General features: G+C 51.7%; 1 protein-coding gene across 14 annotated transcripts in view; it reads left to right on the top strand.

Annotated features, from left to right (window-relative positions):
* Positions 1-15,299: 15,299 nt before the first annotated feature.
* PRRC2B (proline rich coiled-coil 2B) overlaps positions 15,300-17,839 on the top strand; it is a 48,366-nt gene continuing 45,826 nt past the window's right edge. For 12 of the 14 annotated variants that reach the window (XM_061476583.1, XM_061476593.1, XM_061476588.1 and 9 more), the window contains exon 1: positions 15,306-15,470. The gene's annotated coding sequence lies outside the window, so the exon portion shown is untranslated. Of the gene's footprint in view, positions 15,471-17,839 lie in introns of all 14 variants that reach the window. The other 2 variants (XM_061476584.1, XM_061476582.1) reach the window with 1 other exon arrangement.

Genomic DNA, 17,839 nt, shown 5'->3' with positions numbered 1-17,839 from the left:
GGTCTTTGCTGGTGTGATCAGGAGATTGTGGCATGGAGAAGCTGCCATTGTAGGTAACTTCAGCTGAGCTGGTCTCATCCTAGTGTGTAGCTGCAAAGCAAAGCAGGAGAGCAGGGAGAGGTGAGTTGGGGTAAACTGGGGTTCACAGGGCAGGGCTCGCTCCCACACAGGGTTTTTGTGGGGAACCTTCCTCCTTGGCACCCCTGCAGCCTGCACCCCTCATACTCCCTGGTACTTCAGTGCCCAGAGTGGGGGAGCACCAGTGCTTTTGTGCTCGCTGCAGGGAGGGTTTGGGGTGAGCCCTTGCAAGATGAGTGTAGATCTGGGCACAGAGGCACTAGGAAAGGCCCAGAAGAGCCTTGCCTTGGCCATGCCCATTCCTCCCAGCAAGGCAAGTGGCACAGCAGCACATGGCATCTCTCATCTCTCTCTCCCAGCTGCCTGCCATGCCAAAGGTACCGCTCAGAAACAACCAGCATCACTGCAGTGAAAAACAGCTTCTGTCTCTATAGCAACAGTGAGGGATGGTGGGTACCACCGTGGGGCTGCATGCCCAGTACCCATGTCCCTGTCACCCCACAGGCTGGGGCTGGGTCACCTATTACCTCCTGTGGGGAGGCAGAAGACAGCCAGCCTGGCCTCCCTGGGGACACAGCCAGGGAGCAGAGACAGGACAACGTGGTTCTTCCATCAAAAAGGTACAATCTGGAGCATCTGTCCTCAGCTTTCAGTCCCAGTAACACTACCTCAGGCTGTGGTGAGGATCTGAGAAGCAGCGTGGGGAGGGATTCAGCTTCCTGCGCTGCTCTCACAGACATCTGAGGCCAGATCCTGAGTGTTTTGGCTCAGAGGCAAGGAGGGCACAGCAGCATGAGGGAAAGGACAATCCCTTTGTTCAAAGGGCTTTGGGCTTTACATCTGTGCAGATGCCATCTGCTTTTCAGCCCTCAGTTGCTGCTTGTGAAGAAGAGGATGGATGCAGTAGCCTGTCATTAAAGCCCTGCAGTCTGAGGAGCATTTTCTCCCTGCTTTGAGGGTGTTAGAGGGATTGGGATGGGTGTCAGCCCCAACAGCACTACTGGATCATGGGCTTCTGTGTAATGTGCTGGCGGCATCACCCAGCTGTGCTCTCCACTGGCCTCAATTTAGCAGGGGCTGTAACAAACCTCAGTGGGGAGGCAAAAAGCCAAACGGTTTGAGCTCCTTCAGGATGGCCCAGGAATGTGAGTGTTTTCCCTGAACATTCAGATCCCCAAATTCACCCCCACAGGGCTCAGGGAGGAGTGGTCCTTCCCAAGCCAGGACCACTCCATCCCAGCAGGAATGAACAAGCCCTGATCGTGGCATCTTCTGCCTAGCAGTTAATTTAACAGATGCATTAAGACAATTCCTCAGAGGAGGCAAGTGCAGCCCGTGGATTTGGGTACCATGCAACCGGGAGAGTGGTGGTGATTTAGTTTGTGATTCTGCTACGTGCAGTGGAAGGCCCCTCCTTCCCTCACCCTAATGCTGATGATGCTCAGCAGCAAAAAGAGATTTTAATTTATCAAAAAATATTAAAGAGGGTGCCAGGGCAAGGAGCAAATCTGGATTATATCTTTGGACACATGTGGGAATCACAGCCTGGGTGCTTAGATCCCCCCCTTCCTGACCTAAGCTGGTGTTTTATTCCCACAAGCTGTTTCATACATTTGTGGCTGGGGCTGTGCTGGAATGAAGGTGGGACAAATCCCTTCCCATACCAGGGATGAGCTGTCCCCCCTGCCATAGGGCTGCCCATGGGGTCCTCTCTGCTGCCCCCAAGATGGGGTGACTCAGCCCCTGTGTGTCCCCCCCAGGATGAGGCAGGTGATGGAGAGGGAAGCTGGCTGGTACCCCGTTGGCAGATTTGAGGATCAGGAAGGCTGTTACACAAGGTGTCCCTTCAGTAGCACAGGTCTGCCTCTAGTTCACGCCATGCTGGGTTTTCTTGGGCAAAACCACTTCTTTTACTCATTTGGTGTGTTTCTGATGCGGGCGAAGGGACCCATGGGCTTAAGCAGCTCCCAGCAGCATGGTGCTCATGGCACAGCCCCAACACTGCTTCCTGCAGCACCCAGGATGGCCCCATTAGCCACAAACTACTTTCTGGGGCTCAAAAGTTTCACCCCAGTCAGGGATAATCATCTGCATAATTTTAAGTGAAGTATTTTTATTAAAGTGATAATTAATATTGTCATTTCCAAGCTAGAAATTTGTTGTGGAAAGCCTAAAGAAACAGGATGGTTCCTCCCTTTCACACCCGTGTACTGTGGAGGGTGCTGTCAGAGCAGGTGATGCTGCAGATGAAAGATGCGTGAACACAGCTGATGCCTTTTATGTGTGTTTGGTCATCTGAAATAGAGACATAACCCGTTCCTGCCTTGGCATGGGGGGCTCCAGGCACAGGCACATTGGCTGCAGGGTAGGAGCAAGTGATGGTGTCACCCCAAAAGTCCCTGGCTGATGTGCCTGTATCTGAATACATAGCTTGGTTTCAGGTGGCGCAGTGGGATCAGCTCCCCCAGGAGGGCAGGGATGGGGTTACTTTGTTCCCTGCTTCACTGGGACTCAGATCTCCGTGTTCGTTCCCCAGGACACAAGAGTCAAAGCGGATTACGGGTCCCTCGGCTGATCACAGTTATTTCATTATTTGAGTGAAATCCCTTGTAAATACCACCTCCCCCCTTTTCTCTTTATAAAAATAGAAGGCAAGGAAGAATTGGAGATTTAGGAAAAGTCAATCGCAGGAATCACTCGAAAGCCATTAACCTCCTGCAGCCTGAGCAGGGCTGAGCAGCGCCTGAGCCGTGCGGTAGTGGGGAGATGCTGAACGCCCCAGTGCCAGTGGTTTCCCTAGCCTCCCAAAGCAGGGTTTTCCATGGAAAATCTTAGCAGGGGAGGCGTCTCCGGCTGCGTGGTGTTACAGCCACTTTGTTCACAGCTTGGCCATGATGAACTGCTAATTGTGGTGGTGGAACAAATTGGCTCAAGCACCCAGCAGAGTCCAGCACAGTCAGGTCTCTGCAGCCGGGAAGCCCTGCGGCAAATGAGTGGGCTCAGGGCCATTGGAAATGCTGATGCTCTTCCCTTTACTGTGTGGCTCCTCTGAGCCCCTCTGGAGGATGGGAACCTGGGCATTGCACAGGGATCTCTCCCAGTTTTCCTAACGGATTTCAGGCAGCGGGAGCTGGTTTCCACTCCCCAAAACCTGCTCTGTCCCCATCCCCATCCCTCCCATACACCCTTGCCACAAGACCTTCTCTGACTTCATCACTTCTCCCACAACCAGCAGCCTTGTGCAAGTCCATCGGTGCTGGAAAGTCAGACCTGCAGCAAGTCATTAAAGTAAGAGCAATGGGAAGAGAAAAGCTGAGAGCTTATGATGGATGTTCACAGAACACTTGTCCAGAGACCAAAGTGCTCTGGGCATTGGGTGATGTTTGCTTCCAGCCAAGGAATAAACACGCTCGATGCGGTGGTGATTAAGGAAGCAGCCTCTGATATCTTCGTGCATCCACTGCAAGGATGCACACAGCAGTGATGCCCTCTCCCCACCGGGACTTGCACCTTGGAGCTGCCAGTACTGGTTTGTCATGATTTGCTTGCCCTGGCTGCTAGGGGAGGGGAGGGTTTATTTGCTTTAAATCCTAAACCTAAAGTTGTGTATTAATAGCATGGTAATGTGTGGCTTTTGTGTCCAGTGCAAGCCAGGGGTTATATAAAACACAGATTAATGGGAATCAGCAGAATAGAGGAGCACATGGAGGGATGCGGTGAGGATGTCTTGGGAGGGGAGGCAGGGGGAAGTTGGCAAGTCCAGAGAGGAGAGAAGGTGCCTGAGCAAATTCAGAGTGCTTCCTGGCAGGATTTGCTCTGGTGGTTGTTCTGCAGTCCCCGATTCAGGACATTTCCTGAGCCAGCATTGCTGTGACTGGGGTCTTTTGTCCTGGGGTGATCACAAGAAGGCAGAAATGGGGTCTGTGAATTTGACTAGAAGTGGTTCATGTATTTTTCGACACCATACATCATTTCTGCACCTGCAAACCAGCAAACAAACCACAGGCCAGAAGGTAAAGTCATAAGCCAAAGGAAAGGCACATTTTTCACTAGGTTGTAAATAAACCCCCATCACCAGCCAACGCAGCTAGTTTCTCCTCTCCCACCCCAAAAAGCATGGCTTAAGAAAGACTGGGGATTGTCAGAAACTCCTTCTCACTCTTGCTCCTCAGTGATCAATGGTTTCTATGCACAACCCACAACAGCATCGCCCCAGTTCTGGGCAGAAAGGTTCCCTCTTGCAGACTCAGCCTAGAAACATTCAGTATGTGCTGAAGGGGCAGTAGGGACACTAAACCAAACCCCTGGCCTTTGCAGAGCAGGGGCAGGGCAGGAGAGATGAGCAAGAGAGGGAAAGCAACAGGTTTTTGGGCACTTGCCTCTGATGGTGACCTTCCCTAGGAGAGCACGACCAACTCAACCACACAGGAAGATGCTTCCCACCCCGGAGGAAGGCACAGCAGGATTCCAACCATCAATCACATCCCGCCGGGAAGGGCTTGTAAGGGTTGTGGGATTCCTGGTGGGATAGCCTTTTTTCAAAGCCTCCTGCAATAACAGCAACCGTTGCTCAGCTTCCTTTCTAGATAACCTTTTTCCTGCTGCCCAGCATGCTTATCTGCTGCAGACAGACTGGCAAGATGAACCGGAAAGCTGATACCTTATCTCTCCCTCTCAAGGAGCTTATTTAAGTGTTGGAATGTGTTGCGATGGTAAATGATTGTTAAAATCTAAGTGAGGTACATGGGCCTGAGGACAGGTCCTGCTGGGAGGGAGCATCCAGTGAAAAAGGACACTCGCAGGACTACAGCTTTTCCAGGCTTTTCCATCTTTTATCTGCCCAAAGATGCAACGCCTAAGCCATGAAGTGTTTGTTTAAAACCAAAAGGCATGGACTGGGTTCCTCACTAATCTATGGGCTAATGCTGCAGGCTGCTCACAGCTCGGCAAGGCTCACCCCGTCCCCTCGATATGGCTTTATCTGTGCTCAGTTTACTCATTGCAGGAAATACACTGCTGTGGGTGGGAAATATACTTGCGAGGGGTGCAGTGAGGGTTAACAGCGTGTGATATCACATAGCACATATTCCTCACTCACCCTTTAATCTGTACTGGTGCAGGCGGCAGTAAGATGCTAACACATCCATAAAGGTAAATAGGATTTGAGAGCTATTGGGCTAATTGAAATGAACGGGGCTCGCCTGCTCAGACAGCCTGATACAATGAAATGAGACCTCTCTGGGGACACAGGAGTCGAGCAGAGCTTCAGCACTTCACTGATTTCAGCCACTGCAAGTGGCAGCCACAGCAATAGCGATTGCAGACGCCGGGTTTGAGCACTGTGGCAGCAGAGGAGCCAGGGAAAACCAGTGTGGATGGGGTGATGTCCCTAACAGCTGCTGAGGAGAGGCGAGACAGGCTTATTTTGTCCTGTCCTGGGTGGAAAATAGATGTCGGAGCCAGTGCCAGCCTGGAGCATGCTGCCAGAAAAAGCAGGGGAGCTATCCCTCCCAATGGGCAACTGTGTTCCAGCGTACATGGAGGATAGGATGGGGAAAAGGGGAACAGGGAGCAGCCCAGCGCCAGTGTGGCCCTAAAGAGCTCTAGGTGCGAGTGTCCAGATCCCAGTGAGTGATGGGGGCGAGGAGGAGCCCCTGCCCTAACAGCACCACTGAGGGCCGGGCTCAGGCTTAGGGATGGCTCTTGCTGCTCCAGCTGCTGTTGCATGGTAGTTGCTAGAGAAACTGTACGTTGGCAACTGCTGCCACGGGCTGCTGCCTCTGAAAGTTAATCTGTTCCACATCACTGACTACTTTTCCATAGCGATGTATAAGGAATCACCATTCCAGAGCAGACCTCAGCCTGTCTGTGTGACGATGCCGAGTGCTTCAACAGAAATACATGCGGCAGCCAGGATGGGACAACATGCTTTCTGGGAGGTCTGATCCCTTCCCACACTAGCTAGAGCTGACCCATCCCTCGAGGCTTCTCATTCCCTACAGACCCCTTGGAATGATTTGATTATGTTGATGGGGAACAGGGCTGATATAGCTGCTATGTCCTGATCAATGCTGTGTGCCCCTGCCCCAGCCCTTCTTGCTCTATTCCTTTATGGCAGCTCTCATATTCTGGGGATGTCACCTCTCCAGTCCTCGCCCTGCATGCCTGCTGGGTACAGTGACCATCAGGATGGGGCCAGGCTGTCCTGCAGACAGCGCGATGTCCGAAGGCACCCAGCTCTGGCTGCAGCCCCCACATAGCTTAGCAGTTGTCCCTGTCAATGTAAAAAGCAGGAATGGGGGCATCCATCTGAGCCTCTTGGTGTCCGTGTCTTGTGATCCTGAAACCCAAGAGCCCCCCCTGACTCAGCAGGTTATTAATAACGCCCTGGCTGTGCTCCCGCCGCAGCTCCTGCCAGCCCTGGCATCGCCTCTGTCTCCTCCATGGCCAGGCGAGACACACACACACCCCAGACAAGGACAGGGCTCCTTCCCGATGGCCCCTGCTCCCCATCTCCACCCATGGGGCTGGACAGAGGTGGCGTGAGGCACATTGGAGGGGTGTGAAGAGAGTCCTGAGACCCGCACAGGAGAGGTTCCTGGTGGTGCTGAATTGAGCTTCATCACACCCTGGTCCCAAGTCCCCTTTTTTCGTGGGCCTAAAATCAGCCCTGGTGCAGGCTGCAGGGCAGGTGAGTTGGGCTTGCTGGGCTGTAGCATCAGCACTGCTGCCTGCCCATTCCCTGGGCTGGGACACACCGGGTGTCCCCAGTGCTGCAGACCCTGGTGGCGCTTGGCTCCCCCGTCTATTTGGACACCCGCTGGGTTTCCACCTCTGCTGAATCTCCTCTTTCAGTCACAGCCTTTGCCCTTGCCCATGCTCCTCTTCCCAGGACTGTGAGGTCAAAGCAGAGAAGCCACGGATCCCTTGGAGACTCTTTAGGTACTCGTGGGACCTGGGGGGAATGAACAGCCCATTCAGCAAAACTCCTGCCACAATGCAGTCTGGGTTTGGGCTGTTCCAGAGGGAGCACACAGGCTGCAGGCAGCCTTCTGGGGGTCTCTGAGCACTGGGGGTCACTGCTAGCTCTGGGGCACACAGACCAGAGCTGCCCAGGTCTCCTCCTGCCTGCGGTGGGGTATTGCACACCCACACCCTTGTCACATCATACAAACCAGCCCATCCCCAGGGGGTTCAGCAAAGCTTCAGGTTGGTTTGGTGTGAGGGTGAGCCAGGCTGTGTTTACCAGGGCTGGTGCTCATTAGCCAGGTTCGTTAGCACTCCCTGGGCAGGTTTTAAATAGCAAAGTGGGAGCTGCCCCCCTCCCCCCCCCCAGCCTGGGGTAGCTCTGGCTGCAAGTTGGAGCACTGATTCCTTCCCCTTCTCTCTTCTTGGTTCTTTTTTCCCCTCCCCTCACAGACCTCCATGTGCTGCACCACAGGGAGGTGGAGGCTTCACTCTCACCGTTGCAAGCCTTCTGGCACAAGGAGTTGTGCCCCAAGCCCACATGACCTCCCCTTCTCTCCCAAAGGAGTCTGTGTCCTCTCCAGACCTGTGCTTCATGGGTAGAGCTGGAGCTCTTTGCTGAGTCCTGGGTAAACTCCCAGAGTCCTGACAGCTCCATCCATGGTTTATTCCCTTCCCATCTTTCCTGCGGAACCCAGCACGCAGGTTTGTTCCTCTTGTGATGGGGACCAGGGCTCTGGAAGGGGACTGGAGCCAGGGAAGAAGGCAGCACTAACTTCCACCTGTACTCTGGGCTGCCCCAGCATCATGTCTCCATTTTGTGTCCCAGGAGGGAGCACTTGGGCTTCCCACCACCGATGTGGTTGTTTCCATCCCACAGTGCCCCATCAGTGGGCCATGAGGATAGAAAAGGGAACTTCTTTGCAAGATGGATTTATTTCATCGGTGTGACCCATTCCTTATTCTCCTCACTGCCCTTTCATCCCTTTTTCCTTCCTCATTTCCTTTCCAGGGCTCTCCCCCTCTTTTCCCATCCCCTCCAACCTTCTCACCCCTATTTCTCACCATCTGCTCATGCCCTCCCATGTCTTGGCCTTGCGGCAGGTGAAAGATTTCAGCCCACCATCACCAATCGAAAACCCTCTCCCTCCTCGACGCCTTTGCCTCTTCTTTGCGCACCAGCGGTTGGTGTGGGACCACCATGCAGCGGGTAAGCGGCGCTCTTACCGCAGCCCTCTTGCTGCGGGGAGGGATGCGGGGGATGCGGGATGCAACCCCCGGGGCACCGGGCTCGCTGGGCCGGCTCCGGCCGCAGCCCGCCCGCCGCCGCCGCCGCTCCCAGGCTGGATTTGCCGCTCCCTCTAGTGGGAACCGGCGGGATGTCGCTGCAGCCGCCCGGGATCCCGGCCCCGGGGGCCGCGGGCAGCAGGGTGGAATGGAAGTCCCGTGGGGAGTCACACCGCGCTCCGTGAAGCTATTCCCCAAGGACCTGCAGGGACAGGAGAAGGGGAATGGCTTTAACCTGCCAGAGGGGAGACTGAGATGAGCTCTTCGGCAGAAGCTCTTCCCTGTGAGGGTGCTGAGGCGCTGGCACAGGGTGCCCAGAGAAGCTGTGGCTGCCCCATCCCTGGCAGTGTTCAAGGCCAGGTTGGACACAGGGGCTTGGAGCAAGCTGCTCCAGTGGAAGGGGTCCCTGCCCGTGGCAGGGGTTGGAACAAGGTGATCTTAAAAGTCCCTTCCGCCCCTAACAGTTCTATGATCCCTACAGCGGGGCACAGGGAGCACAGGGCCTGCCTTGTTCAGTTAGCACCCACTGAAATACTCAGGAATTGTGTTAATAATTAAAGAAGAGACTGAGTTCAAGAGGGATTTTGTGTGATCTCATGAGACAGAAGGGACAAATCCAGTCATCAGGAAAAAATCTCTCTAAAGCATAGCATTGCTTCATAAATTCCCTAAGAAAAAGGCAATGCTGCAACTCTGGAGTTGTTCCAAACAATGGCCTTTGCTTGGGGGCTCTGGAAGTGAATCCTGCAGCCCCTGTTCTTTGCAAGTTACCATTTCTGTCTCTGCACTTATGCAGGATTCGCATGCTGGCCAGGCTGTGATCAACCCACTGCAGATCAAAGCCCCCCTTGTCAGGGGCAGCGAGAGCCTGCTTGCTTACAGCAGGGATTGCAGCTCCACCAAAATCACTTATTCTCATCAGCTTCATCGTGTTCAGAAGCAGCTGATGGCTCCCTTTGGCGGGGTGAAGCGAGATATTTTTGAGCTGTGAAACAACAGCTGCCTCGCAACACATGGAGCGGAGGAATGGGATGGTTGTGATTGAAGGTTGGAATTGTAAACCCGAATGTGTCCATGAACTTATATTCCTGCCACATCTGTGGTTGTTAGGGGGGTTTCAAGGTAGGAAATAAAACTGCGTTGGTTTGGACTTAATTGTAAAATCAATTAATTTACCTTAAAACTCTTTTAATAAATTTGGGATGAGTATGGCTTCACCTATCCTTGTTTTTTTGGGGAGGTTTCCCCCTCTTTGTCAGTGCAGGTCTTGTGGCTAACTCCAGCAGCAGGTATTTGTCTGAGTTTGCCTCTAAAGTAGGCTGCATTTCCCATGACTGGATGTACTAGAGCGAATGCAATGGCATTTCAGGAGTGTGGGGTTTGTTGCTAAAATATCTGGATCAGCTCTGCTGAAGTTTGTCTCTAGTGTTTGGGACAAAAGCAGATCTTCAGATTTAGCATGAAATAAGACTGATGGATATTTGTGTAACTCAGTGATGTGCCTATGACTTGTCAAAAAAGTGGGGTAGGTTTATCTAAGAAAGGCACGTTGCTCTTCTCAGCAATACTTCTTGTTTTGAGATATGCCTTCTAGGACACCATATCAAATAACTGGATTCCTTTATTTATCTTTATTTCTTTTTCCTAAGCCCTTTAAAAGTGGGGGCTTTGACGGAGCAAAGGTGCTAACTGCAAAAGCAGATGCTCCTAGCAGTGTTTTTTTTGTATGTTCTGGAAGCAAGTGTTGCACTGAAAAAACAGATCTTTGCCTGGCAAAGGTTTGCTTCTTGCATCTCTATCCTCCTGTTTTCTCCTCTTTTCTGAGTGTTCTAAGTGCAGCATTTCAACAGCAATCTTCAGAGTCTTCTGAAGGACACAGACTGTCATTTTTCAGACAGATGGATGGTGCTGCTTGAGATTTTCTTGAACCTCTTGCTATTTAGGCAACCAAGGCTGTGTAAGGGCTTCCAAGTGGACGCAGTAAGAAAGAGTCTGGGCTTTAAAAGCTACCTTGCTAGTTTCTGAACAGCACAGCCAAAGGAAAAATCACCAAGCCAGGATGAGCAGAAGCAGAAGCCTTGGTTTGCAGTCACACACAAGGAAAAACTGAAGTCATGGCTAATGAAGTGTCTCCAAAACACTTGCAGTATCAGGCAACTGGTATTTGGTTCTCATTGCAAGTAAAGCTCAGAGCTAAAGCCAGCTGAAAGCAATTCACTTCTCATTGGAAGAATAGTTTCTTCCTTTTAATCAGCTCTGTTTTAAATGATTTCCTTTTTTAGTGCCTTAAATAGTCATTTTGGTTTGTCCTTCAGGCAGCCAGCATTTGCTCACAAAGAATGGTTTCGGTCTGCAGACTTTAAAAGGACAAACAATAGTCTGGCAAACAGAAATGCTTCAATGGCATTGCGTCTCTATATGGAGCCTACAACTCCCATGGGCTGCAAAGGAATAAAGAAAAGAAACAGCCTCCACCTGATCTAGCAGCTACAAGGAGCAATCACTACGATACTAACTCCTTGAATCTGCTCTCATCTGGGAAATTGGGAGGAAGGGATAAAAATGGAAAGTAAGATCACAGCTGAGGGCACCTGGTGTCTCAGCTGAAGGAACTGAAGTTGTTGGCTTCGTCCTGCCTCAATGGTGAGATTTTGTGGAAACTGAGAGTAGGATCATCTTAACTCAAGCGTGTCTTTTCATACCCACCTGTAAAGTAGAACTTGGTACATATGATGGCTCAGCAATCCCAAGGCCAGAGATGGATTTGATACCCTGTGAACTGGTCAGCTATTCAACAAATGCTGGGGGGGGAGAAAAACTCTAAGGAACTCTACAAACCAGCTCTGAAAGCAGAGCTATCATAACTGCATTGCAAGACACCAGATACTTAAAGCAGATGCACAGAGGGGACCATGACACAAGTTAGTGTGAGTTTGAGTGTAGTGTTGCAGACTTCGCTTTCCCTGATCACTTTTAACCTAGTTTGGAGCAAAGGCCAAGATTCCTGGGGTTTTATATTCTTTTTTCGTTCCCAGTATTTCATACTCTATTTCAGCTTAGAAAGGTGAGAGGCTGTAGCTTCCTCTCCCACCAGAGCGCTTCTTTGTTCGTCTTATAAACAAGTTTATGAAAGCATCTCTATTGATATTGGGCCTTAAATAAGAAGGGGAGGGAAATAAACCTTTTATATTGGAGACCCAGTGTCCCTTTGTTCTGTTTGAGGTCTGCCTTTTCAAAGTGTTTCCTTGTATTTGGGTAACACAGCATCATACATGGGATTAGAGAGAACTGCCATTGCTCCCCATGTCTTCTCTCCCACCTCTCATATATGATAACTCAACTCTATTGATGTTCTTGCTGACTGAGTTTTGGGTCCTAAGGCCCTGTTCACTTAGTTGCAGGCTTGAATTTCCCTGTAGCTGTTTTGGATGAGCTAATGAAGTCAGTGCAGGCATGAGGCATTCTTGATTGACACAACTGAATTTGAACTGCATTTTCATGCTGCAGGGCATAAACCAGCTCCTACCTCATGGGATTAGAAAGCGTATCCTCCCATGGACAGGTTACTCCACAACCGTCCACTGCCCATTTCCTCTGCAGCAGCTGGTATCGGCTGCTGTCTGAGATGGATAGAAAAGCAGGACTGTGACCTGACCTGGGAAGGGTAAATGCATACTTAGTTTGTGCTGAATAGCCTCTGGATGAGGACCAGAGCAGGATCACTTTGCTTTTTCCACAGGGATTGTGGAGTTTTGTGAATGCAAGGGCAGTAAGGCCCTGTCTTATGCTCCACACTGCTATTTAGAGCTGAGCAAAGTGATACCAAAATGACAGAGATGCATTTAGCCTTCAGTTAGCTCTGCTAGAAATTACCAAATCCCCCAGCATGATGCAAGCCATGGTCAGGGATTTATAGATTCAGAGAAAATTTTTGTAGAAGCTGTAGAATATATAGGAATTGTTTCTAGGAAGCCTTAGACCACAAGACACTTCTGTAGACCCAAATTCTATACTAGGACTGTAAGCCTTCTGTAATGATTATTTTCTAATTGACAGGATTCTTCATTTGCAGAAGGATGAAGCACACAGCAGGGTTTCTGCTCTTACTTGTAATTAAACCTGGGAAGAGGGAGAAGGACTTTTCTTGCTGCAAGAGTGTTTGTCTCTCTCTGTCCAGGGGATAATTTGCTAAGTTCTTTGGAACAGGTCAAAAATCAGTGTGGGGGAGCAGCCCTTCCAGAATGGATCCTGTATAGAGCGGTGCATTGAACTTCATCTAAGCAAAACCTGCTCATCAGGCTCTGCCCAAATCTCTTCTCACTGTCAAGACTCTGCACTCACAGTTTATTGTGGGTCTAATCCCACCAGTTCTCTGCTTACATCAGTTGTTTTGATTTATACACAGGCAGGTGAAAATGGAGCAGGTCCTTTGAAGAGCAGCACAGGAACTTGTCACCTTGTGCCAAGGTCTGATGGTATCCCTACGGACCAGGATGTAGTCGAGTCATGCTTTGCTCTTTGGTGGTAGGGACAGATGATGCTCTTTCACTATTCAGATCATGCCCAGCTGTGAGCAGTGAAGGGAAGAGAAGCTCGGCCTTGATGCAGTCCTGAGCCATAAGACTTGCAAAGATCCATGGAGTTGGCCTTGGCACACCGCTGGGTGCAGGTGGAAAAGCCATGCGTTTGTCGGGGCTGCAGTGTACACACCTGGTAATGAACATAGTATGGTCGTTCATCTGTTTACTTTTGCCTTTTGAGCTCCACAATAGGTTGCATTAGTTTTGCTTTAATTGCTGCATCTATTCCCTTGGCCTTGGGTTGTTGCCTTGGAGATGCACAAGAGCCCTTTGGAGAAGTGCTTATTTCAGCAGCAGGTGTGAATAACGCTGACCTGGGCAGGCCTCTGAGTCACCTCATGGTGCAGTGGTTGTAGGTGGCTGCATGAGTCACTGCAGGAGAGGGGATCCCACACTGCCCCATCTCCCCAAGGGCAACACTAATGCATTCCATGTGCTTCATGTTACTGTGCACATAGTACAAGATGGTTCACTCTCCTCTCCCTCCTCAGCTGATGCGGGGTGCGAAACAGCATGGTGCTGCAAAGCAGGGTGGCTGAATGTGGAAGGCAGCAGCCCAAATCAGAGGCACTCTGAAAATGTGGCTGATTTCTCACACGTAGCTTCTCTCATGGAGGACAGTGGGGTTTGTATGGGCAGGAAGCAACTTAGAAGAGCTATTTGTGTGTGTGTGCATGTGTGTACTTGTCTGACTGATGGAGAAAGCAAAACTAAACCCACCAGACTAATGTCCCGGCCGCCTGGTGAGCGGGAGTTTGTTACTGTCAGGAAGGAGGGTGGGCTCCTTCATGCGAGAAGCTATAAGGAGAGAAGTGAAGGGCATTGGCCTGCTGTCTCTAGACAGGAAAAACAGGCTTCAGGAAAGATGAGACAAGACACCAAAGGGGCAGGAGTACACTCTAACACTTTAATATCCAGAAAAGGAAGGGATCTGACAACCAGATGATGGTTTTCAGCAGTGCTGGTGTGTCTCTTGGTAGCTCAGTGCCTGGCAACTCCGATAGTGGTGCAGATCAACTGTAGGAACATCACATATGGTTCAGAAAGCTGTTCATGCATTTCTTCCCCTGCATTATTCTTGATGTCTGTCTGAGATCAGACACATCTCATGAGCAGCGATCAGGTGCCAGGCCCTGCACTGTTCCTGTAATGTGGGGAGAGGCAGGAGGCATTGCCTCCACAAGTGAAATGCGCTGTAAAATCCCTCTAAAGCCACCTTCTCTTCATGGGCAAGGACATGCACGGTGACCGCACATGATGCTGACCTCTCAATGAGCTAATGGGCGTGTTTGCAAGAGGCCAGCAATGGCCCATGTGCTTGTCCCACATACATATGACATACATGCATACATTTGCATGCATATATGTGTGTGTGTGTCTGTGTGTGCCATTTCTGCGTGCAGCTGGACAGTCCCCAAGACATAAATGCAGGCACATCTGCAGTCTGGACTTTCATTGCAACATGATATAGACACCCGTGTGAGTTTGTGACAGGACAGGAAAGGAGAATTAAGGGGAAACCACATCTCCTGAGCTACAAAATATCCCCTGGGCATAGGAATTACACTTCATAGTGACTTCTACATCATCTTCAGCGCCCATCGCTCACCAGGAGCGCTGCTCACACGGTGCTGACCTGAAGCTCTTTTGGCCTGAGCAGGGGCTGTGTTTGCCTCATGAGGCTACTTGTATTTTACAGCTTGGTAGAGCCTTTTTGGGGGGTCAGGAGTGACTGCCTTACTCTACAGCATTCGTTTCCATCATCATGAACGAGAGAACAGATTAAAAGGCATTTCTGAGGTCTTCCAAGGGGTGGTTTCTCCAGGTTGCCTTTGAACCCGCTGCCCACGGAGCCAGGCATGAGCGCAGAGCGGCCTCCACTACCCCTGCTGCTACCGGACACCAGTCCCTATGCCAGGCATCACCCCTCATCCCTCCCCAGGGTCACCACAGCCAGGAGGGATAAAAACCGCTCCTGTGCCCCCTCGGTTGCCCTGCCCGGGGTGCGTGGCTCGAGCCGGGGTGGCTGTCGGGGATGAACCCCACAGCGGGGTCTCCTTCGGCAGCATGGTGCCTCAGGGCCTGACAGGAATGGGGGTGTCCCCGCCCGGCTCCATCCGCCCTGCTGGCTCTGAGGCGATATCTCCGTTCGGGCCGGCCGAGCGCCTGACTCTGGGGAGCCGCAGCTCTGCCCCTTCCCCTTCCCCTTGCCCTCTCCCCTCAGCACCCCGCCTCCATCTTGGGCCGCCCCTGCGGTGCCGGCGGGGCCCTGCAGACGGCGCTGTGCGCAGGGCGGCGGCGCCCTCCCGCGCGGGATTGACAGGCCGGGCCGGGGGAGGAGGAGGAGGAGGAGGAGGTGGAGGCGGAGGGAGCGGCAGCGGCAGTACTGAGCCCGCATCGCCCCGCAGCCCGCCGCCGCCGCGCAATCCGCAGACATCCGCCGCGCCCGTCGGCCATCGCCCCTCCGCACCCGGCTCCCCAGGCACTCCCGGCTCCCCACCACCACCACAGGTGGGTATCGGGGGCCGGCGGCGGCGGCGGCCGCGGATATTTGGGGCGGTGAGTGGGGCCGGTGGGGGGGAGGAGGAGGAGGAAGAGGAGGAGGAAGGGGAAGGGAGGGGGAAGGTGGGACGAGGCAGCCCTAAAATGGAGCCGGAGCCAGCGGCTGCGGCACCCCGCGGCCTCCCGGCGCGGCCCGGTGGCGGGGGGGGGGAAGCGGCGGTAGGGCCCAAGCGGGTTCCCCAGGCCGGGGGTCTGACTGTGGGGATGCCCCCCCTCCATCCTCGGGCTGTCGCAGCCGTCTGTGTTTGTTGTGTGACCCCCCTTCCCCCGCGGGGATGGCGGCGCCGGGGGCAGCCGCGGGGCCTGCCCCGGCCACATCCCCGGTGAGGGCCGCGGTGAGGCCCGGGGAGGCTGGTGGGCCCGTTGTCCGGGCTCCTGCAGCCGGAGCGGGTGTTGGGGTGTGCGGCGGGGCCGGGGCCACCCCTGTGGGGTGCAGCCCGTGTTGGGGGGGGGGGGAGAAGGAGGGCCGAGGTTGGGGGGGTCCCCGCTGCAGGGGCAGGTTGTTTTTCTTCATCGTCTGGAGTGTGACACAAAGATATTTTTGTCGCGCCGTGTGTGTGTGTCTCAGCAAAACAAGGGGCGGGGGGGGCATCCAGAAGGCTCGGTCGGTTTGTTATTGTGCGGGAGCCTACAAAAGGGTTGCTGAGGCCGAAAGCTGAAATGCGGTGTGTGTGGGGGGGCAGCTGCTCGGGGAGCGGGGATGGAGTTTGTGTGCACTGGTGGGTGCTGAGCGAGCTCCGTAGGTAGGGCTGAAAAGATGGGGTTTGTCTGGTTTAAGAAGGGAGTTTTTCATCTCCGTGGGGGAGCAGATGTGCTGCAAGGTGGGGAACCCCTATTGCAGGTCCTGGGACACATGTGCATCTTCACCCGGCGGAGTGGTTTGTTCAGTAGTGGTGGTTGTGAACTAGGAGGGTTTTTTTCATTAAACAGGTGGCTACGAAACTGCCCTGATCCCCAGATTCAAAGCTGGCAAAAGGGGGTTGAATGAGCTGGGAGTTGTGGGTTTTGCTGGCAAAGTTGTTTTGTTTCTGTCTTCTGAACCTGCAGAGGATGAGATACTCTTTTAAGCATCAACTCCTCAAGTATTTGTATGTTGATGCACTGGTGTTCAGGGTGATAACATATAATAAACATAAATGTTTAGGACTTCAGTAGTTATATTTCTTTCTAGGAACTGATACTAAGTATAAGTACAATGTCTGCATTATCAGCTGTAGCCTGCTTAGGGGAGGGCATCCTAGCCCTTCCAGGACTGAATCAAGGTGTACAGTGGAAGGTTGGTTTGTGTTACGCCTTGTCTTGCAGATGCACATCATCCACTGGAACAGGCCCTTTCGTGGTGGAAAAGTAGCTGATCTCTTTCACGGAGAGTCCAGATTTGGAGAATGGGCTCCTGAGGAGTAGATTACTTAAGATACAAACTGGCAGGGTTGTTACTTTTGGACCTGACTTTTCCACCTGCACTGTGGGATTTAAACTCCGGTGTCCTAAAAGCTAGTGCTGTGGGCCAGGGATTGGGAAGTAAAGTCACCTGGAAGAGAGAGGGAGGCTGAGGCCATATTCTGAAAGTAGAACTTAAAGAGAGGATGGAAAATTATGGATTTGGGTTAATTTCTCTGTGAAAAGTTGAAATAGCTCCCTGCATTTTTCATTCCAAACAAAGTATTGTAAATGGGGCTGGGTTTTATCCAGAGCACAGCTGGGGTCATTGTGGGTTCATCATGGGCAGTGTTACTTCATTCAGGACTGTGGCCTAAGAGATTCTTCCTAGGCAGCAAAGTCTATTTTTGGGCTATGGTAAACAAGACCTCACCTTTATAACCTCTCTGAAAGGATCTGCTCTTTTTACAGGTAAAAAGTTCAGCTTAAAAATCCTATTCAGACAAATCACAAATTCTGTTTGAGATTGCAGGCGGAGGTTTGCTTGGTTTTCATTAAAGAAGTCACACATTTTAGGACACTTTTAGCAGTCTTCACCGATAAGCAAATGTATTTCTACATGACTTGAACAGATACAGATACCTTTCCTTTAAAAAAAAAAAAAGTAATAAACCATGAGTTTTATATAGATTTCCCAAGTTGTCATTATATAATGTCTTGGTGACTTGTTCCTTCTAAATTCTGAGAATTTTAATTTGCTCTTACAGTGCATTTTTGGATGAACTGTGGGCTTTTTCTTCTTTTTCTGTGAATGCATGAGAGCTTAAAAGTGAAACTCAGCCAACTGGCTGAAGCTGGAGAAGTAAGTAAATAGTCCATATGAATGCTGGAAAGGAGATGCAGGGTTTGAAAGTCTTTTGGTTTTAATAAATATGAGTAATGTTCCTAAAGAATGTTGATTAAAATGCTTTAAGTTTATGGCCACA

The sequence above is a fragment of the Pezoporus flaviventris genome, unplaced genomic scaffold (genome assembly GCF_033815535.1).
Source record: "Pezoporus flaviventris isolate CSIRO_AGI_PZ_B2104156 unplaced genomic scaffold, CSIRO_AGI_Pfla_v1 ptg000097l, whole genome shotgun sequence".
In the NCBI taxonomy this organism is placed as follows: domain Eukaryota; kingdom Metazoa; phylum Chordata; class Aves; order Psittaciformes; family Psittacidae; genus Pezoporus; species Pezoporus flaviventris.
Note: the sequence above shows the minus strand (reverse complement) of the source record. Positions and strands in the feature narration are given on the sequence as shown.